At 47.0% G+C, this 25338-nt stretch overlaps 1 pseudogene across 1 annotated transcript; it reads left to right on the top strand.

Moving 5' to 3' along the window:
• Positions 1-7615: 7615 nt before the first annotated feature.
• Positions 7616-10944, top strand: LOC125542522 (uncharacterized; annotated as a pseudogene). Its single transcript, XR_015618032.1, has 8 exons — positions 7616-7956; positions 8843-8926; positions 9188-9227; positions 9323-9384; positions 9708-9805; positions 10065-10132; positions 10218-10325; positions 10427-10944. The product of XR_015618032.1 is annotated as an uncharacterized LOC125542522 (transcript).
• The last annotated feature ends 14394 nt before the right edge of the window (positions 10945-25338 follow it).

Here is a 25338-nt window from a genome sequence, read left to right as displayed (position 1 = left end):
GGATTGCCAGGGCAATGACGAACCATTGCTTAGGCCAGCTTCAACGCATACATTCATTTTTCATCTGGTTTGGTCCGTTTGGGTCCTTGAGGCCAAAAACACGGCCTAACGTGTGGAAGTAAATGCAAATTTTGTCTGCTTGGTGCCCGTCTAAACGCATTTTTGTTTTAAATTCAGGTTCAATTTGTGTCCACATGAACACGATACGTATGCGCTATGCGTCCACGGTGTCCACCTTAAACCCGCGTGTCGGCCACCCAACCACCACCCTCTCGCCATTTTTAAGCCCACACTTGTGTTGGGGCCCGCACATCAGCCATAGAAACTCGTCTGGCACATTCTTTTTAATGCCACACATGCGGTGGGGGCTCGGCCAGTCCACTTGCTCCCCTTTGACCAGCCCTCTTCCTCTTCCTGCCCCAGGCCAGTCGAGATGTAGCCCTAGCCGCCACCCCACCGCTCTACGACCCATTGACACAACAATCCCATGGAAGTGGATCCTGGCAAGCCAGGGAAGCACAACCAGGAGGCTTGGGTCCTCATCAGGGTTAGGAGCTAGCGGGAGGAGGCCCAACAACAGGCGGCCGCACAGCTGGATGCGGCGCAAGCGGTGTGGCGATGTGGTAGCAGGCCTTTCCCATGAGCGGCGTCGTAGTTCATCGACATGACCCAAGATGATGAGGACAAGGACAAGTAGATTAGGCTTATTTGACGTTTTTAGGTTTTATTAATGTTAGACTGGACTTCTGGGTTGTTTATTTCTTTAATTAAAAAAATCTGGATGTCAAATGTTAAATACGTCCTCTGGGTTGGGCGCACTTACGGCCGGTGGACGAAACCATACTTGGGTGTTTAGCTGGCCAACCTAAACAGACAAAAAAAGCAAAATCCACGTTTGTTTCAGCATCTGTGTTGGAGTTGGTCTTAGACATTTTCTAGGGGAGTTTCAGCCGTCAATATTTTTTGCGTGTCTTTGTTATCGAAACAATCATAATAGGCACTCCCTTGGCCCTTGGGTAACAATTTATATCTTAATATGAACTATATACGAAGTGAAAGAAATGAACAAATACACTAAAACATATCAATACTCTATATACACCTAACACATGATTCAGACAAAAGTTAGAACCCCCCCGCAAAAAAAAAAGAAAGACAAAAGTTAGAACATCTTATATTTGTGAATGGAGGGAGTATCTAAACTACAACTCCCTCTGCTCACAAATATAATATATTTTATAATATAGATTACATATATATTGAATTGAATGAACAATCACGTCAAAATTCGTCTACATACATCTCAATCGGAAAGGAGAAAGAACATCTTACAATAGTGAATGGAGATGCATATTTTGGTGATACTTTACAGATGCTAGCACTGGAAATTATAGTTGCCGCCGCTCTTCGGTCTTCGCCCAAAATTGAAAAGAAAATTTCCTCAAAAAGAAAAATTTGAAAAGAAAAGCGTTTGCCACACACTGAACTTATAGAAGGAAAAAAAACAAGTGAGAAAGCCAATCCAATTCCCCGCGGCCGTGCCCTAGCTCGCCGCGCCGCCGTCAACCCTGGAGAGATCCATGGCGTGGATCACCACCGCTTCCTTCAACCCCTCTGTGACGACCCGATGAAGATCAGATCGCACGGAAGGGAAAGGGGATGAGATGCAGGAAGAAGGAGGACAGCTTTACTTGCAGGAGAGGAAAGATTCAGAGTACAGGTGAGAGAGCAGAGTGACCACACACCATACGCATGCCTCACGTGCCCACGCAGGGGCTGGCATATAACCACTCGACGGCTAGGCCCACTGATGATCTGGTCTAGCGATGACTTGTCCCTCCTTTCCCTATTGGCTGATTCAGGTCCACCGTGGCACTTGCAGGTGCAGGTGTGACATTTCCCCCTTCTTCAGAAGGAGCGTCACCTGGCGCTCCGGCCGCCCCTTGCCAGATCACTGCTGTCGGAAAACGAAGCTTGAGTGTGTCGTAGTCTTCCCAAGTCGTTGCCGAAGGCGAAGAAGAGTTCCAGCGTACTTGACGTTGCACCAGCGCCGCATTGCCGCACTTGCCCATGCGTCTGTCGAGGATCTTCACGGGCGCCATCTTGACCGTGGACAAATCCGGCGGCTTGGGAAGCTCCGTGAAGACGGGCGCGTAGTTCGGTGTGTACGGCTTCAGCTGGGAGACGTGGAAGACGTTGTGGATGCGATTGTCCGGCGGCAGAATCAGCCTGTAGGCGAGTGTCCCGATCTTGGCCTCCACCTCGAATGGCCCGAAGAACTTGTAAGCTAGCTTGGCGCGGGGTCGATTGACGACGGAGGACTGCGCGTACGGCTGTAGTTTGAGCAGCACGTCCTCGCCGACCTGGAAGCTTCGCTCCGTGCGATGGCGGTCCGCCTTCTTCTTGAAACGGCATTGAGCTCGCAGCAACTGTGCGCGGAGGCGGGCTGTGTGCACGCCCCAGTCCCACTGCTCGTTGTCGATGACTGGCGCCGTCTTGTCGTCCCAGAGCACCGTTGCCCCCAAATTGGGCTCGGTGCCATACAGTGCTTTGAACGGGGTGCAGTTAATGGATGCATGGAAGGAGGAGTTGTACCAGAACTCGGCAGTCGGAAGCCACCGGCACCAGTGATGGGGTCGTCGTGGATCGCGCAACGCAGGTACATCTCCATGCATTGGTTGATCCGCTCGCTCTATCCGCCCGTCTGGGGGGTGGTAGGCCGTAGAGTACAACAGCTTGGTGCCCGCGGCCGCGAACAGTTCGCGCCAGAGCGCGCTGGTGAAGACGCGATCGCGGTCGGAGACGTCGCGCTTCTGTCCAGGCCAGAGGAAGAGCTTCTTGACACGCTGGTAAGTGGTGGTGATGCCCGAGTGGCCACCCACCACGCTGTCGTGGAAAGCGCTGATGAGTTTGGTTCGGAGCGCCGTGTTGCTGCCGATCCAGAGCCGGTCGCCGCGGCGAATCAACCCTTTGTGCAGCTCAAACCCCTCCTCGTCTGGACTGTGAATAGCGAGGCGGGAGAGCATCTCTTGCGCGGTGGCGTCAGTCGCGTAAGAATTGGCGACCTCCTGCACCCAGGCCGGTTGGCAGAGGGAGAGCGCGGCCACGCTCAGCGCAGCACCCACCCGAGACAGAGCATCGGCCGCGCCGTTCTCTACTCCGTGCTTGTACTGAAACGTGAACTGCAGTCCTACCAGTTTGGACATCGCCTTGCGTTGCAGGTCCGTCTCCAGTTGTTGATCCCCCAAATTGGATAAGCTCTTATGATCTGTAAGGATGGTGAACGGTCCGCGCTGCAGATAGGCACACCATTTCTCGACGGCCATCATCACTGCCATAAATTCTTTCTCGTACGCCGACAACTTCTGATTGCGGGTACCCAACGCCTTGCTGAAGTATGCCACCGGATGGCCCTCCTGGACGAGCACCGCGCCGATGCCAGTGTCGCACGCGTCTGTCTCGACGACGAACGGCTTGTCGAAGTCGGGCAGAGTGAGAACGGGTATGCTTGCCATGGCGCACTTGAGTAAGTCGAAAGCAGCCTGCGCTTGTTCAGACCACTCGAAACCTTTCTTGGTCAGTAAGTTAGTGAGCGGCTTGGCAATGATGCCATAGCGCGCGACAAACTTCTTGTAGTAGCCGGTGAGGCCGCGGAGAGCTCGGTGGCTGTCGTCGGTGTAGGCCACCGTAGCATCGCCTGCGTCTTGTCCGCGTCCGTGGCTACGCCCTCCTTGGAGATGATGTGGCCCGGGTATTCGATGATGTCTTGCGCAAAGGAACACTTCGAGGCTTTGACGAACAGCTCGTGCTGGCGAAGAAGCTCGAACACTTGCCGCAGGTGCTCGACGTGCTCTTCCAAGGTGCTGCTAAAGACCAATATGTCATCGAGGAAGATGATGACGAACTTGCGCGCGTGCTTGCCGAAGATTGTGTTCATCAGACACTGGAAGGTCGCCGGCGCGTTCGTCAGACCGAACGGCATGACGCGGAACTGAAAGTGCCCGTGGTGGGTTTTAAACGCCATCTTGTGCCCGTCCTCCTCGCGCATACGAATTTGGTGGTAGCCGGCGCGGAGGTCGAGTTTGGAGAAGTAGGCCGCGCCTGCGAGTTCGTCGAGTAGCTCGTCCACGATCGGCAGGGGAAACCGATTCTTGATGGTGATGTCGTTGAGCCGCCTGTAGTCGATGCAGAACCGCCAGGTACCGTCCTTCTTCTTGACGGGGAGTACTGGCGCCGCGAAGGGGCTCACACTGTGGGTGATGACACCGGATTGCAGCATCTCTTCGACTTGGCGTTCGATCTCGTCCTTCTGCAGCGGCGAGTACCGATACGGGCGCCCGTTCGCCGGCGGTGCGCCGTCCACTAGAGTGACCGCATGGTCGTACTGCCGATGTGGTGGCAGCTTCTTGGATTCGCCAAACACGTCGGCGAAGTCGTCAAGGCCCACTTGCACTGCTGGCGGAGGGGGCTTGTCCTTGTTCATGCTCGGCGCGCGCCAGTCCACGACCGCCATGTACCAGATGTCGTTCCTGGCGTGCCACTTGGCGAACTGGTCCGGCTCGATGCAGTCGATATTGGTAGTGGTGCCCTTGGGACGAACGCCTTGCAGTGTCACGGTCTCGCCCTGGTGCGCGAAGGAGATGGTCTTCTCCAACCAGTGACAGTTCATGGGACTGTTTTTCTCGAGCCAGTCCATGCCCAGCACGCCGTCGTACGCCCCGAGCGCAAGCTGGCGCATGTCCGTTCTGAAAGTGTGTCCGTGGCACCACCACTGGACAGCTGGAATCATGTTGTCGCAGACCAGGCGCTCCCCATTGGCGACACGCACCTCCACGGGTGGCAGGGGCGTGCTTGTTGCCTTGATCCGCTCCGCGAACGCCTGAGATATGAAGCTGTGTGTACTGCCCGAGTCCACGAGCAGCAACATCACTTGATTCCCCACCATAGCTCGAAGGCGGATGGTGCGCGGCGAGTCCCCGCCAGAGACCGCGTGTGTGGAGATGAGGCAGCACTCTGGTGCGGGTTGCTCCGGCACAGGCGCGTCCAGAAGGTCGAGTGCGTGCACCGCATCGTCAGTGAGCAGCTCGCCGTAGTCGCCCACTTGAATGGTGAGTAACTGCGTCTGTTGTTTGCAACGGTGCTCGCGGGAGTATCGGTCGCCGCATTTGAAACAGAGCCTGTTGGCGCGTCGGAAGTCGCGGAGTTGCCGCTCGCGGGCGAAGTCGTCGTTCGCCGGCCGAGCCGCTGCTGCCGCTGCTGGTGGCCGCAGGGGGATCGCGGCGGGCAGTGGCGGGGGACGCCCGGCAGGGATCAGTCGAGGGCGCGGGCGACAAGCGTCGTTTTCTTCCTCCTGGATACGGACCAGCACCGAGGCACGCGTGATGCTGGTCGGAGCCTGAAGATGTACCGTAGCACGTAGGTCGTCCCGCAGCCCGAGGAGGAACTGGGTGACGAAGAAGCGCGGGCTCAGCGAGGTGTCGAGGGTGAGTAGATGGTACATGTGAGCTTCGAACGCCGCTCGATACTCCGCCACCGTGGTGGTTTGCCGAAGTTGCAGGAGTTGATGCATCTCCAGTTCAAACTCGTCCGCCCCAAATTCTTCACGGATTGCCGCACAGAAGGCGTCCCACCTGAGCGCGCGATGAGCTTGACGGTACGCCTGAAGCTAGTGAGCTGCCTGTCCCTCGATGTACAGCGTCACCGTGGTCACCCAATTGTGTGGCGGGACGCGGTACAGCTCGAAGTAGGCGACACAACGATCGATCCACAGGTACGGGGCTGAGCCGTCGAACCATGGGAAATCGTGCTTGGGCGGCTTGGTGAAATACTCCTCGTGCTGCAGCATCTCCGGATCGTGGTGGCCTTGAGCGGGGTCGCCGTGGTGTGGACCGTCGACGGGGCCTCCTCCGTGCCGAAGTTGAAGAAGAGGCGGTCCGTTGTTGACGAGGCGAGGTTGATGTGCGTGCGGATCCACCGGTGCCGCGGAGGAACCGGTTAGGAGGCCGCCCCGTGGCGTACTTGGAGGGCGGCCGCGCGGCGAGGTCGCGGGCGGTGGTGGTGCGGTCTCACGCTGCTGGCGCACCTCGTCGACGTCGGCCTGCGTCAGATCCACTTGCCGGCGCAGGTGGGCGAGATCGGCGGAGACCTGCTTGTTGAAGGCGATCTGCGCCTCCGCTTGCTTGTCACCGGCGAGTTTGCTCTCGTCGAAGCGGGTGAGCAGGGACGAGAGCATGGACTTGAGTTGCTCCTATGATTCCGTCATGGCGAGGAGGATATGCTTGGTCTGCGCAGAGGGCTTGGACGATGGCGCCGTACCTGCTCGATTGATTTAACCCCGCTTGGGATTTCGCGTCGATTTGCCGAAGCAATTCAACACCCAGAGCAGTGGATGTTACAGATTAATCGGCGAAAGCGGTGGAAAAAAAATCGGCCGGAATCAAGATGGCTCTGATAACCAGTTGTGACGACCCGATGAAGATCAGATCGCACGGAAGGGAAAGGGGATGAGATGCAGGAAGAAGGAGGGCAGCTTTACTTGCAGGAGAGGAAAGATTCAGAGTACAGGTGAGAGAGCAGAGTGACCACACACCATACGCATGCCTCACGCACCAACGCAGGGGCTGGCATATAACCACTCGACGGCTAGGCCCACTGATGATCTGGCCTAGCGATGACTTGTCCCTCCTTTCCCTATTGGCTGATCAGGTCCACCGTGGCACTTGCAGGTGCAGGTGTGACACCCTCCTCCCTGACCGGGCCATACGTCGCCGGCGGCGCCGCCGCCGCCTCCCCACGCTCCTCCGCCTATCCCGACTGGGTCCTACTCCGCAAGACGGCGCGCATCTCGGCGTTCCGGAACGTGACCACCGCCGAGGGCCGAGCCGTCGAGGCGTCCTTCTGGCTCGTCGACCCGCCGGGCGTCTCCTACTTCTCCGTCCACTGCCCCAGCCTCCAGGAGGACGACTTCTCCGGCGAGCCCCAGGTCGTCTGCGCCGAGGCCGCCTTCGTCCTCTTCCGCGTCAGATTCAGCTTCCCCAGCGAGAGGCGGATCTCCACCCACCACTTCGTCTACACGGCCCGCGGCGCTGCGGGGCCGCCCTCACTGCAACTCCTCCCGGTGCCCCCCCGGCGTTGAGGACGTCAAATCCCATCAGCTTGGCCTCTTGCCGCGCGGCGGCGAGCACTACGCCGTCGCCTTCCTCGATCGCAATTGGACCGCCCAAGGTGACGCCTGGCAGTGGCAGTTCGACGCCCACGTCTTCTCGTCAGAGACATGTTCCTCGCTGGGCTTATCGGAGGCCTCGCTGGGCTTATGCGACCTCCAAGCAGATCGTGGTCGGAGCAAGCACACTGGGCTGGGTTGATATCTCACGCGGCATTACTCTCCTCTGCGACCTGTTCGACGAGTGTCCTGTCGTGAAATACGTCCCCTTCCCGGCGACAGGGGTTTGCGTCGCACCCTACTACCGTCTCACTCGTCACTCGGCGCAATGCTTCCACGATGTCGCCTGCTATGAGGATCTGATCAAATTCGTCGAGATAGGCTTCGATGAACCTGACTGCATGATAAAGGGTAAAGGCTGGAGAGCCACCACATGGATCAGAAACATCTCTTGGGGAAGTTGGCGCAAGCACACCAGAGTTGATGTCGCTAACATCTCGGTTGACCAAAGATATTCTGCTCTGTTGCCTGAGCTGTGGAACCATGAGACCCATAAGCTAGAGCTGAAGAAACTGGTTTTCTTACTACCCAGTACCCACCCTGAGCGTGCGCAACGATGATCTTCTCTACATCATGGCCAAGGTGGGTGGGGAACATGACAAGGCCTGGGTCATCGCCGTTGGCATGAAAAGTGCGGTTGTGGAGGGACTAGCCCCTGTTTCGACCGGACGGTACTGCCCCAGTACAATGTTCTCCCCATGTGCCTTCCCGTTACCTCAACTACATGACCCAAGGTCTGGTTATTCTGCCTTCTTTCCCCTTATACCTCATGTCATATGATTTACTCAGCATTATATCTTTTGAACTCTTGGTTGGTTAAGTGTTTACTCAGGACAACTATGTTCTAGTTTTGACATTATTGACATTAGACTGTTTGTGTTCATTATATTTAGCTGTTCATCAAACTTGAAAATCAACAGCTAGTTCAGTAACCTTCATGAGTTTATGTTTCATGCTGCGGTTAGTTGCAAGTATGCAAGGTGAAACAGCTGCCGATACTGTCAATGGAGAGAGTCAAGATGACTCAGGATCTTTGCGAGATGATTGGTACATTACTTCTTTTATTGGCATAGTGCTTATGTGATGTGAGGTGGTGATGAGCCAACTCGTTCTGTTCCTCAAATCAACCAGGGGAAAATTTGCATTTTACTCCGAATTGCATATTTCGGAGACTGTCAGTTTGGTTCTTTTTTTGGCAATTATTAGGAAACAAGTTGGAATATAACCATTCATGGCAGAGACTGTCGGTTTGGCATAGAGTCAATATGACTCCTGATTTCTGTGGAACGATTACTTTGATAAGTCCACTCCTCGAAATACTAGTTTTTTATGGGATTGATTTGGTTGTAATATACCACATCTTCAGGTGCAGATATGCATGCTTAAAGTTTTGATTCATGTCAGAGAATGTCAGTTTGGCATAGAGTCAAGATGACTCGTGATTTCTGTGGAATGATTGGGACATGACTTCAATAATTAGTGTCATGCTTATGGGGTTCGAAGCTGTTATGTGCCAACTTGTTCCATTTCTCTAATCAATCAGGAAAAACACATTTTAATTTGCATTTTCTCCCAGTTGCATTTGTTGGCAGACTGTCACTGTCATTTTTTTTCAATTAGGAAACAAGTCTGAAGAACCACTCGTTGGATGTGATGGAGGAATCTTGGAAGAACAGGAAATTCAAGCCGAGCACAGGATAAGAGGCAAGTTGCATTTCTTGTTCATGTTGATCTGCGTCTATGTTACGTATTTACTTCATTATCTATGTTATGCACTGTTTTCTTGGTACCGTTTGAATGATATGCTATCTCGTGCCTACCATGACATATTTATTATGTAAAAGATATCCAGAGAACAAGTACTTTGAGATTCCCCCTCATAAAAAAAATGCCCCCTTGAGAAGTTGTATCATCTCTTTCCACATTTTTTTGTATGTAACTCTTCCTTTATCAAATAAATTGCAGGGCCTGAGATGGGCAATCCAGTGGACAAATACTTTAAGAGGTAACTCGTGCATTGCTATCTTTACCTGTATTTGAATTTTCATTTGCATGACATCGTGTTGATATCTGCTGCTGCTGTTGGCTGCCTGTTGCCAGGATGAATGCTTCACAGTGTGCTCTGCAAGTGCTGTTGACTCAACGCTGGTTCAGGGAACTTGGTAATTGATAAGTCCACTCCTTGAAATACTACTTTTTTATGGGATTGATTTGGTTGTAATATACCACATCTTCAGGTGCAGATGTTCATGCTGAGAGTTTTGATTCTGAATTAATCTCCTTACTACCTCTGCAAATGTCTTCTCAGTTTAATCTGCAGCATTACTGTAAATTCTTGTTCAAGTCAATAATACTATTATTGGAGATTTTGTTGAGCAAGCATATCCGCTAAATTGTTACAGAACAATTGTTTGCTTCTGCGTATATTGTGAATTGACCATGATGACCAAAATATTCACATCTATTTGGTGTTGGTCCTTTGCAGATGAATGGTTGGATTCTCAGGGATCAGCTTGCGATGCATACTGCAAATCACTACCTTACTGGTGTCCAGCATCAGCTCTGTGTTTTGATATTAAGGCAGTAAGTTCTGTTTTGGTGACTTGCAGGCTTAGTTAGTCCTGGTTTTCATATTCCGAGTCCATCATCGTGTTCTTTTTGCTAAATCTTTGTCCTCAACTTCGTCTCGTTTTCTATCTTCAAACTGTGCACACATCTTCCCTTCCAGAGCTTCAAATTCTTTTTTGAAGTTTCTTGAAATACGACACAGCCATCACTAGCGTATTTGTATTCCAAAATATGAACTGTCTAGTTACCTAGATCCTTAAAAAAATTGGTGCAGGTGGTAAACTATGCTTCCTATAATGGTGATGGAGAAGGTGCTTCCATGGCTGTAGATTCCTGCTTACGGTATGTATGTGTTTGTGTATATACGAGGAAACTTTATGAACTGCACTTTGTTTGTGTGACTATATAACGCCTCTTGTTTCCCTAGAGCTTTGGACGATTTCTATAAACTACTGAAGCAGTCACCTCTGAGTGATCCATCAACAACTGAAGCCATGAAGCGTCAAATCATGGTTGCCCTTGGCGCTCTAGACAGGCACTAGCACTTGAAATGAAAAAAAAAAATCCGTATCTACTTCAAAATCGGAAGAACCATTTACTGACCTATTCTTTTCTGCACGTTTTCCATCTTTTCAGCATCTTGGAATTTGTACCGCTAAACTGTATGCCAAGGAGCATACAGAAGGTGCTTGTAGATGTCTGCCTGGAACAAAAAGAAAAAACACTAGTATGTGAACACTGCGAGAAGCCAGGCCTTACAGAGGATGAATCTGACGAATGGCGGCAATGGGGATCAGACTCGGGGGACGAATCGGATGAATGGCAGCAAGGGTCATCCGACTCGGAGGATGAATCTGATGAATGGCAGCGAGTGGGACCTGACTCGGATGACTCGCTAGAGACCCGCGGGGAGAAGCAGGCACAGGTTCTGGATCGCCGGTCGGGGCACTCGTATTGGCTGTATTTTGTTTCCTGCGTATATTGGTAGTGGTGGCCGCAAGAGCGTTGAGCCATCCCACTTTAATGTCATAGAGCCAGTATCTTGTTATTCTCTCTCTTCTAGGAGCTCCTATGCCGTGCATGTAAAAAGGTAGTGTTCTGGAAACTAGTGTTAAATGAGGTTAATATCGGTGGTGGTTAATGTATTAGCATTATCCCTGTAGCTAAGTTCATGTGCTGCTGCTTTTGTTCCTGTTCCTTTTCCTGAATCAGATAGATTTGGTCTTGAACCTGAAGGACATGTGTGGCTATATGTTGTATCTGCTGCTTCTGGGCTCTCACAGGTTCAGATGGCACTGACAAGGTGTTGTGGTCACTTTAAGCTGCTCAGCAAGTTAGGGAAGGGAAAAACAATGGTTGGGAGTATTTGCAAATAACCACTAGGTTGTGCTAATATAACTGTCCACTATGAGGAAACCGTACTATTTGACCCTTTCTTTAGTTATTAAGATATACAATTATATACCCACAATACTTTACATGAAAACGAAAGAATAAAATTGAAAATGAAATCTTAAAACTAGTGAAAACAACCCCGAATGGTTTATAGAAATTGGGAAAAGCTCGCAGAAATGTTTTTTTCTTCTAAATTTGAGAAAATTTCATCGATTTGAAAAAAGTTCATTAATTTTGAAAAAAAGTATATGAACTTCGGAAAAAGTTCACTAAATTTTGGAGTAAGTTGGTGATTTGAAAAAAAGTTCACGAGTTATGCATTTGAGAAAAGTTGAACGATTTTGAAAAAAAAGTCCATCGGTTTTGAAGAAAATTTCATGAATTTGAAAAAAAAATTCATGAATTTTGAAAAATACTTCATCAATTTTGAAGAAAAGTTCACAAATTTGGAAAAAGTTCACGGCTTTAAAGAAAGTTCATTGATTTTGATAAAAAAAAAGTTCACCAATTTTAAAACAGTTCATGTATTTTTAAACTACAAGTTCTAAAAAATTATCAATTTTTAAAAGTGCGCGAATTCAAAAAAAGGTCACCAGATTTTGAAAAAAAAGACACAGATTTGAGAAAAGTTCGTTGATTTTGATAAAAGTTTCAAATTTGGAAAAGTTCACTATGTTAAAGAAAAGAAAAGAAAAGGGAACAAAGGAAGAAAAATAACTGGAGTAAAAACCAGGAAAAACCCGTAAAAGAACAGATTCATGAAGGTACCGAATAAGAAGTAGACAAAAGGGTTGGTGAGCACAGCACCCGTAGTTTTGGTTACCTTGTTTTGAAAGTAAACAGTATAGTTGACATTTCGAATTACAGCACCCGTAGTAGTTTTTGAAGGTAATAATAATAATAATAATGAAAATGGGCCAAGCCTAGGAACCAGCGTGGGTGTGAGCCGATTTGTTTCTTTGCCTTTAACCAGCGCCATGCTTCCTGGTACTTACGTTGGCTCTTCGGCGTTGGTCTTTCACGGACTCACGGACCCGACAACATTAGAAGCTCTTGCTTGCCGGGAAGCCACTGCTCTGGTCAAGGACTTGAGGATTACTAATATTTGTGTGGCCTCGGATTGCCTCTCTGTTGTCAATGATATTCATACTGGAACTCTTGGGATTACTGCGCCAGTTGTGAAGGAGATCAACAATATAGCTATATATTTCCTCTCTTGCTCCTTTATTCATGAAGGACGTCTCTCCAATAAGGAGGCTCATAGTCTAGCTAGGCATACTTTACATCTAGATGAAGGTCGTCATGTGTGGTTTTTTAACCCTTTTGATACTGCTATTATCTCTGTAATTCGTACCATTGATCAATAAAGTAAAGCATGTTAGCCCTCAAAAAAAAAAAAACGGCGCCATGCATCCTCTTCTTTCTCCGGTCTCACTAGTAGTTTGGCTGGCCCATATTCTGCTTGCTATTTTTTCTTCATTTTGTTCGACTGTCTTTGCAGTCGCTAATTTTTCTGCGTGTAGCTTGACTGTAGTTAAATCATGATCAAAGAAAAGAACAAAAAAAGGAATTATTCACGAACAAAAACAAAATAAACTTCTCTTAAAACTTCCAAAACATAAATGAATTACTCGTGAATTCAAAGAGTGTCCATGAATTAGAAAACATGTTCGCTAATGCAGAAAATGTTCATGAATTCAGAAAATGTTTGTAATTTCGAAAAATGTTTGTGAATTCAAATACACCCTCAAATTTATGAAAATTTTCATGAAATCAAAAAAACATTTGTGACTTCAAAAATACTTCAAGAATTTATAAAATTGTTCTAGAATTCAAAATAAATAAATAAACTCGATTACAAAAAATGTTAGTGAATTTGCAAAATATTTCCGATTTCAAAGAAGTTCACGAGTTCAGTAAAATGTACATGAATTTGACAGGTTTATACCTTGAGGGTATGCCCAAGTCATACGGCCCATCCAAAGGCTCAAGCCAATCAGAGATATGGTCCATAAGACAATGAGCTAATGGGGTAACATGCTAGGGCAATTGAAGTTGCAACCCAAGGGGTTAGAAACCAGGGGGATCCTTACCACCAGTCGATGTTGCCAACCACAGTCACAGTCACCACCAGCCTCATGGGCACCGCGGCAACCTCACCACTACTCCAACATGCCGGGAGCCGTCGTCGAGCCTCCACTCATCCTCCATGCCACCCATGGGAGGGCCCAGTCACCATCCCCACTGCTAGACACCACTAGCCCCCCTCCCCCCCCCCCCCCCCAGCCAGACACCACTAGCTCCCAATGCTAGAGACCACACGAATATGATACGTACGCGCTATACGTCTGCTCGGTGTCCGTCTCGAGCCCGCGTGTCGGCCACCCAACCACCACCGCTGGTCATTTTTAAGCCCATGCTTGTGTTTGGGCCTGCACGTTAGCCATAGAAACTCGTCATGCGTGTACTTTTTAATGCCACACGTGTCATGGGGACCCGACCAGTCCACTTCCTCCCCTTTGACCAGCCATCTTTCTCTTGCCCCCGGTTAGTCGAGGTCTAGCCCTAGCCGCCGCCCCACAGCTCCACCATCCGTCGATGCAACAATCCCGTGGAAGTGGATCCTGGCAAGCCAGGGAAGCACGGCCACGAGGCTGGGTCTTTATCAAGGTCGGGGCCAGCGGGAGGAGGCCCAACGACAGGCGGTGCCACAGTCGGATGCGGCGCAGGCGGCATTGGCGACGTGGCAGCATGCCTTTCCATGAGCGGCGTCAGAATTCATTGACCTAACCCAAGATGATGACGACGGCAAGTTGATTGGGCTTATTTTATGTTTTTAGTAATGTTAGACTGGACTTTTGGGTCGTTTTTTAATTCAAAAATTCGGACCTCAAATGTTAAACGCGTCCTCTACGTTGGGCGCACCTATGGGCTGGTAAAAAAATGGACAAACTCCGCATCCATTTTGGATCTTCGTGTTGGAGTTGACCTTAGACTTTTTTACGGGGGAGGGGAGGGGTTCGGCCGTATTATTTTTTTGGGTGTCTTAGTTTCGAATCAATCATAATAAGCACTTCCTTGGGTCACAATTATAAAAGTTTCTAAATATTTTAGTATAAACTACATACAAAATGAAATGAATGAACAAATACACTAAAATGTGCCTATCCTCTATATACACTCGATTCAGGAAAAAATTAGAACGTCTTATATTTGTGAATTGAGAGAGTATCTAAACTTCTACTCCCTCCGCTCACAAATGTAACATGTTTTAGATATTTTAATATAGATTACATATATATTGAATTGATTGAACAAACACACTAAAATTCGTCTATATACATCTCAATCAAAAAGGACATCTTACAATATGAGAAAGAACATCTTACAACAGTGAATGGAGATGCATATTTTGGTGATACTTACGGATGCCAGCACTGGAGCGTATCCACTCTTCGGTAAAAAGTAGTTTGATAGCAAGATAACTTGTAACGAACAAGTAACGATAACAGTAACAAAAGTGCAACAAGGTAGTCCAATCCTTTTTGTAGTAAACGACAGGCCGAAATGGTATCTTATAATAAGCAAAGCGTTCTTGAGGGCACACAACAATCTTAGTCACTTTCATCATGTTGGGTTGATTCATGTTCGCTACTTGGCTAATTTGATATGTGGGTGGACCGGTACTTGGGTGCTGTTGTTACTTGAACAAGCCTCACACTTATAATTAACCCGCTCGTAAGCATCTGCAACAATGAGAAAAGTATTAAGATAAAATCTAACCATAACAAGAAACATATGGATCCAAATCAGTCCCTTACGGAATAGCGCATAAACTTGGGTTTAACCTTCTGTCACTCTAGCAACCCATCATCTAATAACTACTCCACAATGCATTCCCTTACGCTCAAAGATGGTGAAGTGTCATGTAGTCGACGTTCACATAACATCACTAAGGGAATTACAACGTACATACCATCAAAATATCAAACGAATATCAAATTCACACGATTACTTGCAACATGACTTCTCCCGTGGCCTAAAGTAACTACTCACAAAAAATATTCATGCTCAAGATTAGAGGGGTATTAATTAGCATAATGAATCTAAACATAGGATCTTGCACCAAATAAACCGCTAGCATCAACTACAAAATGTAATCAACACTACTAGTTACCCGGCCCACAAGTACCAATCTGAGGTTTCGGTACAAAGATTGAACAAAAGAGATGAACTAGGGTTTGAGATGAGATGGTGTTATTGAAGATTGGCCTCCCAAATATGAGAGAGTTGTTGGTGATGACGATGGCTTCGATTTTCTCCTCCAGAAGGAAAGTTCCCCTAGCGGAATCGCTCCGTCGGAGGGCAAAAGTCCTTCTGCCCAAGTTTCGCCTTGAGACGGTGGAGCTCCGTCCCGAAAGTCCCCTTTATTTGTCTTGGTAACTAGATGTGCAGCCAACATTCAGCAAGTTCATGTTTAGACCGTTGATCTTCAATTGATTTCTTAGCATCATCTATGAATATCAGCTGAATTTAATCTGTAGCATTACTCTAAATGCTTGCCCATGTCAAGTATAATATGCTTGTAAATTTTATGTGCTTTCACTCTTCATTTGTATGTATGTAACTTTCTTGGTGAAAATCTTAAGCAAGTGCAGCCCATGTGATAGCATTATTAGCTTTGCAGATATATGTATTTGGGGAAGACACATGAGAAGCAGAGTGTAGTGAGGACCAATTTGAAGGAAATATGCCCTAGAGGCAATAATAAAGTTGTTATTTATATTTCCTTATATCATGATAAATGTTTATTATTCATGCTAGAATTGTATTAACCGGAAACTTAGTACATGTGTGAATACATAGACAAACAAAGTGTCACTAGTATGCCTCTACTTGACTAGCTCGTTGATGATGAGGAACGTAGTAATTTCAAAAAAATTCATACGCACACGCAAGATCATGGTGATGCATAGCAACGAGAGAAGAGAGTGTCGTCTACGTACCCTCGTAGACCGTAAGCGGAAGCGTTATAACAATGCGGTTGATGTAGTCGTACGTCTTCACGATCGACCGATCCTCAGTACCAAACGTACGACACTTCCGAGTTCAGCACACGTTCAGCTCGGTGACGTTCCGCGAACTCACGATCCAGTAGAGCTTCCGGGAAGAGCTTCGTCAGCACGACGGCGTGGTGACGGTGTTGATGAAGCTACCGACGCAGGGCTTCGCCTAAGCACCGCTACAATATGACCGAGGTGGATTATGATGGAGGGAGGCACCGCACACGGCTAAAAGATCAATGATCAATTGTTGTGTCTCCAAGGGGTGCCCCCTCCCCGTATATAAAGGAGTGGAGGAGGGGGAGGGGCCGGCCTCCTATGGCGCGCCCCATGAGGAGTCCTACTCCCACCGGGAGTAGGACCCCCCCTTTCCAAGTAGGAGTAGGAGTAGGAGAGGAAGGGAGGGAAGAAGAGAAGGAAAGGGGGGCGCCGCCCCCCTCCTTGTCCAATTCGGACTAAAGGGGGAGGGGGCACGCGGCTGGCCTGGCCGCCCCTCCTCTTCTCCCACTAAGGCCCATTAGGCCCAATATACTCCCCGGGGGGATCCGGTAACCCCCCGGTACTCCGGTATATGTCTGGAACCTCCTGAAACACTTCCGGTGTACGAACATAGTCGTCCAATATATCGATCTTTACATCTCGACCATTTCGAGACTCCTCGTCATGTCCGTAATCATATCCGGGACTCCGAACTACCTTAGGTACATCAAAACACAAAAACTGATAATACCGATCATCACAAAACTTTAAGCGTGCGGACCCTACGGGTTCGAGAACTATGTAGACATGACCGAGACACGTCTCCGGTAAACAACCAATAGCGGAACCTGGATGCTCATATTAGTTCCTACATATTCTACGAAGATCTTTATCGGTCAAACCGCATAACAATATACGTTGTTCCCTTTGTCATCGGTATGTTACTTGCCCGAGATTCGATCGTCGGTATCTCAATACCTAGTTCAATCTCATTACCGGCAAGTCTCTTTACTCGTTTCATAATGTATCATCCCGTAACTAACTCATTAGTCACATTGCTTGCAAGGCTTATAGTGATGTGCATTACCGAGAGGGCCCAGAGATACCTCTACGACAATCGGAGTGACAAATCTTATTCTCGATCTATGCCAACTCAACGAACACCATCGGGGACACCTGTAGAGCACCTTTATAATCACCCAGTTATGTTGTGACATTTGGTAGCACACAAAGTGTTCTTCCGGTAATCGCGAGTTGCATAATCTCATAGTCATAGGAATATGTATACACTACTAGGGAAAAGCCTATACACAGAATTTTACCAGTAGCGCTGTACAAAATCAAGCGCTGCTGCTACTTAGTAGCAGCGCGCGTAAATAAACCGCGCTACTGCTATGACTTTAGCAGTAGCGCGTACCAGCGAAAAGCGCTGCTGCTACGTTTGAACTGGGCGCACATGGCTAGCCCAACCTAGCAGTAGCGCGTATAATGGCCCAGCACTACTACTAATCTCCTTAACTGCAGCGCGCTTACGTGTAAAGCGCTGCTGCTAACGGAAATAAAATAAAGGGAAAAAATGGGAAAAAGGAGAAAGTAATAGCAGTAGCGGGTTTCAGTAAACGCGCTATAGCTAACTTAGCTATAGCGCGTTTCCGGAAACGCGCTACCGTTACGTTTCACTTAAACAGTGGTTTCCCCCCACCCCGCCCCCCGGCCACCAATTCTTCCCCAAATCGTCCCTCGCCCTCGCCGCCGTCTCCTCACCGCCGCCACCCGAGGCCGCCCTCAGCCTCACCGCCGCCGCCCGAGGCCGCCCTCAGCTTCACCGCCGCCGCCCGAGGCCGCCCTCAGCCTCACAGCCGCCGCCCAAGGCCGCCCTCCACGTCACCGTCGGCGCCCTCCACCTCATCGCCGCCCCGAGCCCATCCAGGACCGCCCTTGCCCGTGCCCGAGCCCGCCCTCTCCGCACCTGCCTCCGTCACCGAGCACCTCCCCGCCACCGTCTCTCCCCTCTCTGTAAGTCCCCCACCCCTCCCCCTCACTCATCTCTCTCTGTATTTTAGAGAAAAAATTAGATGTTAATTAGATGTTTTTCAGTTAGGGCACTAGAGTTTTGCTAGCTTAATTAGGTTAGTAGTGCTGCTAGTAGTATTGCTACAGTAGGTTAATTAGGTGATGTTAAATGAATAACCTAAATGAATGAAATTAGTAGTTAACTGAAATTTTTTTCCTTTCATCATTATAGAGCACTAAAGTTAACTGAATTTTGTTCTATTAGTAGTTAAATGAATTTTCTTCTACACTTTGTTTTTCAATTAGCTTGCGAAATTTGGACATGTGGTTGCTCGTGTATATTTGGACACTATTTGCAGGGAATGATGCTTAGTGGCCTATGTTTTGCCGGAATGTTGATTCATTTCTTTTCCGGCAAATTTCAGGTTCTCGATTTGTCCACTTTTTAGCAAAGCTCATGCCAAAATTTTCCGTGAATTTCGGCATGACTTGTGCTACAAACTAGGACATATCGAGTGCCCGTGATTTGCCGCACCAGGAAGGAGTCAACATTCCTGCAAAACAATAGGCCTTTTTATGTCATTATTCATTTTATTAGGTCTAGAATTAATTGACTAGATTTAATCATAGGAAACATGGCTAGCAACGATGAAGGACAGGGTTCTGGTGATTGCGACGACGCCTACCGGGCGACAGACGAATTTTTTAGCCTTACCGATGATCAACCGATGTTATTGCTGGGCCCACCGGTGGCATCGGGGACTGAGACCGACACGTAGACCGGTGCTGAGACTGAGACCGACGCTCAGACTCAGACCGGCATCGAGACCGGCGCTGAGACTGAGACCGGCGCTGCCTCGGGGAGCGGAGCCTGTGTAGAACCGAAAGCAAAGAGGCAACGGGTTCCTAACAAACTCAGGACTACTAGAGTGGTGGTCATGGAGGTGGACGACGGCAATTTTGAGCCAATGGCGCCCAAGCCGATCCCCCCGAACGTCTTCAAGGTTTTCGTGGCCAGTGTCAAACCGGGCCACGAGAATTTGCCTCCTCCAATACTACTGGGGGATGACGACGAGACACCGGGGCGGCTTGGTGATTGTTGCAATGCTGGGTGGTTCCTGTTGTGGCCAAAGAGTCTGCTTCGTCTGGAGGCGGCCGGGAGCACACCCACGAGCACGCAGCCTCAGCAAGGTATGAACATCAACACCCCACCTACCCAATTATCGTCGGGTGTCGGGTTGGGTGATAGCAGACGGGGTAAGGAGGAGGCTCCATTAGTCGCTGATGACGTCGCCATGGATGAGGATGAGGACGACGATGGCGATGCTGAACAGTATGTCTATACTGGCGCCTCCTCAGGGTTTGAGCGTCATGAGTCGGTGCCTGAATTGCCGTCTCAACATATTATGGACGACCTTCCGGTAGTAAAGAAGTTTAGGAAGAGAGCGAGGAAAGGCAAAAAAGCTGTTTCTATGATCCAGCCGCCACAGCAGCCTCGGCTTCAGGACCGTATAGATATCCCCGGTGCGGATAAATGGCATATCCCCAGTCAACCAATCCTACCTGCAACAGCGCTACGGGCCAGATTCGATGATCTAAAGAGACTTCATGACGATGTGCTGCGGGTAGAGAAAGACCTCATCACCTCGAAAGATCCAGGATACCCACTCTACGTGGTTAACGTTCTACGGAAAATGTCGTACATCGACAGCTTCCCCGCGGATAAGTTCTTCCTTCGATTCGATTACATATTCGACATGTTTCACGTGAAGAAGCTGGATTTTACGTTTGTCCGCCTTTATGCCTTGCACATGAACTACATCATCGGGGTTGAGCAGATATCTCATATCTGTGTCGCTGACCCGTACTACATGCACGAGAGCTTCTTGGGAGTCTGCGCAAATCACCGTGAATACGCGAGGGATTACATCGTCAGTTTCATGCTCACCAATAAGGACAAGGGGGCGATTCTCGTGCCTTATCATCCCATGTAAGTCATCCGCGCTGCTATCCTTCCTTCGATTTCAATCATTCATTTGCACGGTGGAGGATAATTAATTTGAGGACTTATTTTGCGCAGCGGCGGGCGCGCCGTCCTCATCATCCTCTACCCCCGATTCTCCCACGCTCTTTACTTGGACACGTCGAAGAACATTCACAAAAAGGATTACACCCACATCAAGGATGTTCTCGATAGTGCTATGTATCACTACGCCAATCACTGGGTGGAGAGGTCAGGGACAAGAAGATGAGGGGCGGCAGGTTCGCCTTCGGCCATAAGACCAACTTCTGCTGCATCCAGCAACCGGACGATTCTCTTAATGATGGATTCTATGTCCTACACCACATGCTGGAGTACAGACGGGATCACCAGAACCTTCGCATGGCACCTTCTTCCGGCGATGCCCATATTCTGCAATGGGCAAAGGACATAGGAGATATCGAGGATCATCGACTTCGAGCTGAGTTCTATAACATCCAGCGCGAACTTGCCCAAAGCATCATGAAGGAGGTCGTCGGAAAAACAGGGATGTTCTACGGAGAAGGACAAATGTCGCGGGAAGACGTCCGAACATGGATAGCCTCTCAGCGTCTCGACCTGAAGCCTTTCACTAGGCTCGGGGACTATCTCCCTGACTTGGATGGATGGAACGACATGTTGGAGTGATTGTCGATATATGACAATGTGTCCGTTTAGTCCATACTTTCTGTATGACAAAACTTTGAGTTATGCACGGTGAAACTTTATTTGTGATGTAATTAAACCGTCCTCCTCCTCGACTAGCAAAAATCACTCTAGTTAGGGCATTTTGGGGTACGATGAACTTTGTTATTTATGCTTATGATATGTTGTTCTTATTTTTGCCAAGTCTGTCTCTTTCTGTTGCTCAACTATATATGTTGCATATCATTGACTCATGTGATGATGCAGGTGCATAGATCATAGATGGCGAAGAAGTGCTATGCCAGGAGTATATATACGACAAGTGGTCGAAGTGTCAGGCCCTTCCGGTTTCCAAGCGACGGGCAGCAGTTAGTTTAGAGGTTCACGCTAATGCGAAAGAGGGATACGAACTCATGTTCTCAAAGTGATACTTCTTCTCGCGTATATCATTGTTTAGATGGATGACGATGTATTTGCATATCATTCGAGACTTGTATCGCTATTTTCGAGATGATGACGAGAGACCACTTTGTGTTGGATGATGATTATGATGATGACATGATTTGATGAGACTAATTGTATGTATATGCTATGATTACATTTGTATGTGTATGATATGCTAAAGATTATTGTATAAAGCCTATTCAAATACAAAACAAATACAAAACAAATATGCAGGAAAAAAACTAATAAATAAACTAGTAGTAGCGAGGGGGGAAATTTAGCAGTAGCGCCGCATTGTCAGTAGCGCGTCCCAGCAAACAGCGCTGCAGATAATATCAGTAGCGCCCTTTCCCAAAGAGCGCTACAGCTATTCATGTATAGCAGTAGCATGGGACAACCGGCGCTACTGCTATACGTTAGCTGTAGCGCCTTATTAGTAGCGTCGGTGCTCGCCCTACTGAGAGGCCCAAAACCCTCGCTGCTGGTAGGCTTTTCCCTAGTAGTGATAAGTCATGAAGAAAGCAATAGCAGTAAACTAAACGATCAAGTGCTAAGCTAACGGAATGAGTCATGTCAATCACATCGTTCTCCTAATGATGTGATCCCGTTTATCAAATGACAAATCATGTCGATGGCTAGGAAACTCAACCATCTTTGATCAACAAGCTAGTCAAGTAGAGGCATACTGGTGACACTATGTTTGTCTATGTATTCACACATGTATTATGTTTCCGGTTAATACAATTCTAGCATGAATAATAAACATTTATCGTGATATGAGGAAATAAATAGTAACTTTATTATTGCCTCTAGGGCATATTTCCTTCAGCCTCCCACTTGCACTAGAGTCAATAATCTAGATTACACAATAATGATTCTAACACGGGCAATCTCTTTCGGAGTATCAGGGTTTCGGACAATCTCTTTAGGAGTATCAGGGTTTCGGACGAGAACTCATCTGTTACACAGGAACTTCAATGTTTTTAAAACTTATTTGAACTCCAGACTTTTTTGCATTCAGTATGCAACATTCAAAGCGACATCATCAATTTCCAACACATTTTGACATCATTTGTTGTTTTTCAGTCATTTACCGATTTGTTTAGAGAGCTAAATTACCGTGATATTAAAAATCACTACAAAATGAACTCTGAAAATGTTGAAACTTGGCATGGTATCATCATTTTACTCGCATAGCATGTGCGAAAGAGTAGAGAGGGTCACGGCAAAAACTCGACGCACTTCATGTACAAACTGGACAATCTCTTTCGGAGTATCAGGGTTTCGGACGAGAACTCATCTGTTACACGGGCACTTCAATGTTTTTTAAACTTCTTTGAACTCCAGACTTTTTTGCGTTCAATATGCAGCATTCAAAGCGACGTCATCAATTTCCAACACGTTCTGACATCATTTGCTGTTTTCAGTCATTTACTGATTTGTTTAGAGAGCTAAATGACCATGAAATTGAAAATCACTACAAAATGAACTCTGAAAATGCTGAAACTTGCCATGGTATCATCATTTCACCCGCATAGCATGTGCGAAAGTGTAGAGAGGGTCACGGAAAAAACTCGACGCACTTCGTGTACAAACTGGACAATCTATTTCGGAGTATCAGGGTTTCGGACGAGAACTCATCTGTTAGACGGACACTTTAATGTTTTTTAAACTTATTTGAACTTCAGACTATTTTGCGTTCAGTATGTAGCATTCAAAGTGACGCCGTCAATTTCCAACATGTTCTGATATCATTTGATGTTTTTCAGTTATTTACCGATTTGTTTAGAAAGCTAAATGACCGTGAAATTGAAAATCACTACAAAATGAACTCTGAAAATGTTGAAACTTGGCACGATATCATCATTTCACCCGCATAGCATGTGAGAAAGAGTAGAGAGGGTCATGGCAAAAACTCGACGTACTTCGTGTACAATCTGGACAATCTCTTTTGGAGTATCAGGGTTTCGGACGAGAACTCATCTGTTATACGGGCACTTCAATGTTTTTTAAACTTATTTGAACTCTAGCCTTTTTTGCGTTCAGTATGCAGCATTCAAAGCGACGTCATCAATTTCCAACACGTTCTGACATCATTTGCTGTTTTCAGTCATTTACCGATTTGTTTAGAGAGCTAAATGACCGTGAAATTAAAAATCACTATAAAATTAACTCTGAAAATATTGAAACTTGGCATGGTATCATCATTTCACCCGCATAGCATGTGCAAAAAGACAAAAACTATATAAAAAATTTACTCAAAAATAAACAGAGGAAAATAAATAATGCAGAAGAGAAAAAAACTATATAAAAAAATTGTTATATTCACAAAGAAACTAAATACAGCAAAAAAACTACTCAGAAATAAATAGAAGAAAATAAATAAAACAGAAAAGACAAAACTATATAAAAATTTTACTCAAAAATAAATAGAAGAAAAATAAATAATGCAGAAAAGAAAAAATTATATAAAAAATTGTTATATTCACAAAGAAACTAAATACAGCAAAAAAACTACTCAGAAATAAATAGAAGAAAATAAATAAAACAGAAAAGACAAAAACTATATAAAAAATTTACTCAAAAATAAATAGAACAAAATAAATAATACAGAAAAGAAAAAAAACTATATAAAAAATTGTTATATTCACAAAGAAACTAAATACAGCAAAAAAACTACTTAGAAAAAAATAGAAGAAAATAAATAAAACAGAAAAGACAAAAACTATATAAAAAATTTACTCAAAAATAAATAGAATAAAATAAATAATGCAGAAAAGAAAAACTATATTAAAAATTGTTGGGGCACTGCCCAATGGGCCTGCTAGACCTAGGGTTTGCAAATACAGGCCCAGAAGGGCCAGCAAGCTCACAGGGCAGCGCGCTGAAGTTAGGCCCAGAAGCCTGCTATATAGAGAAGTTCGAAGGAGTAGCCCTGGCTGGGTTTATAAACCAGTGCGGCCGCCCTTCGCTCGGCGAGGTGGGACTAAACATTGTGCACTGCCGGTGGCAGCGCACAACCATTAGTACCGGTCGGTACTAATGCGTGGGTCTTTGGTACCGGTTCAAGCCACGAACCGGTACTAAAGGGGGTCGTTTCCCGCCGCTTGACCTGGCGAAAATTGGCCTTTAGTACCGGTTGGTGGCTCCAACCGGTACTAAAGGCCCCTCCTATATATATGGCACTTACGAAATAATCAGTTTCATCGATCCACTTCTTCTCCAACTTCTTCGCGCGACATCGTCGCCGCCGCCGCGCCGTCGCCCATCGCGCGCCACCCTCGCCGGCCCCGCCGCCCTCGCCGCCCCCGCCACGCGCCGTCGCCCCCACCGCCCGTCGTCGCCGTCACCGCCGTCGCCCCCGCCACCCGTCGCTGCCACCCCGTACTACGTCGCCGTCTCGATCGCGCCGTCGCCCCCGGCCCGCCGCCCGTCGTCGCGCCGTCCTCCTCGCATCGCCGTCTCGCACCGCCGCCCGTATGTCACCGCCCCCCGCTCGTACACACACACATATTTTTTTTTACTTATTTTCTATTTTTTGTTGTTTAGATTAATGTTAGATGAATTGCATAGATAAGAATGTTAATGTTAGATGAATTTTATGGAAAACATGTTAAATATTAATGTCAATTTTAGATGAATTAGCTAGATATTAATTATGTATATATATGAGATTTGAACTAGTTGAATTAATATTACTAGTTTATTTTTAGTATGAAAATTAATAGAACAAGTTTAGTTTTAGTAAGAAAATTTAGGTATATGAGATTATTTGAACTAGTTGAATTAATATAACTAGTTTATTTTTAGTAAATGATTAGTTGAACTACTTGAATTAGTAGAACTAGTTTATTTTTAGTAAGAAAATTTAGGTATATGAGATATGATGTAATTAAAATATTATTATATATAGCTACTTTATATATTTTAGTAAGAAAATTAATAGAACTAGTTTATTTTTAGTAAATTCTTAGTTGAATTAGTTGAAT

Source organism: Triticum urartu, chromosome 3A (genome assembly GCF_056163025.1).
Source record: "Triticum urartu cultivar PI428250 chromosome 3A, HENAU_Tu73, whole genome shotgun sequence".
In the NCBI taxonomy this organism is placed as follows: domain Eukaryota; kingdom Viridiplantae; phylum Streptophyta; class Magnoliopsida; order Poales; family Poaceae; genus Triticum; species Triticum urartu.
The sequence above is the reverse complement of the archived record's forward strand: the minus strand, read 5'-3'. Positions and strand labels throughout refer to the sequence as shown.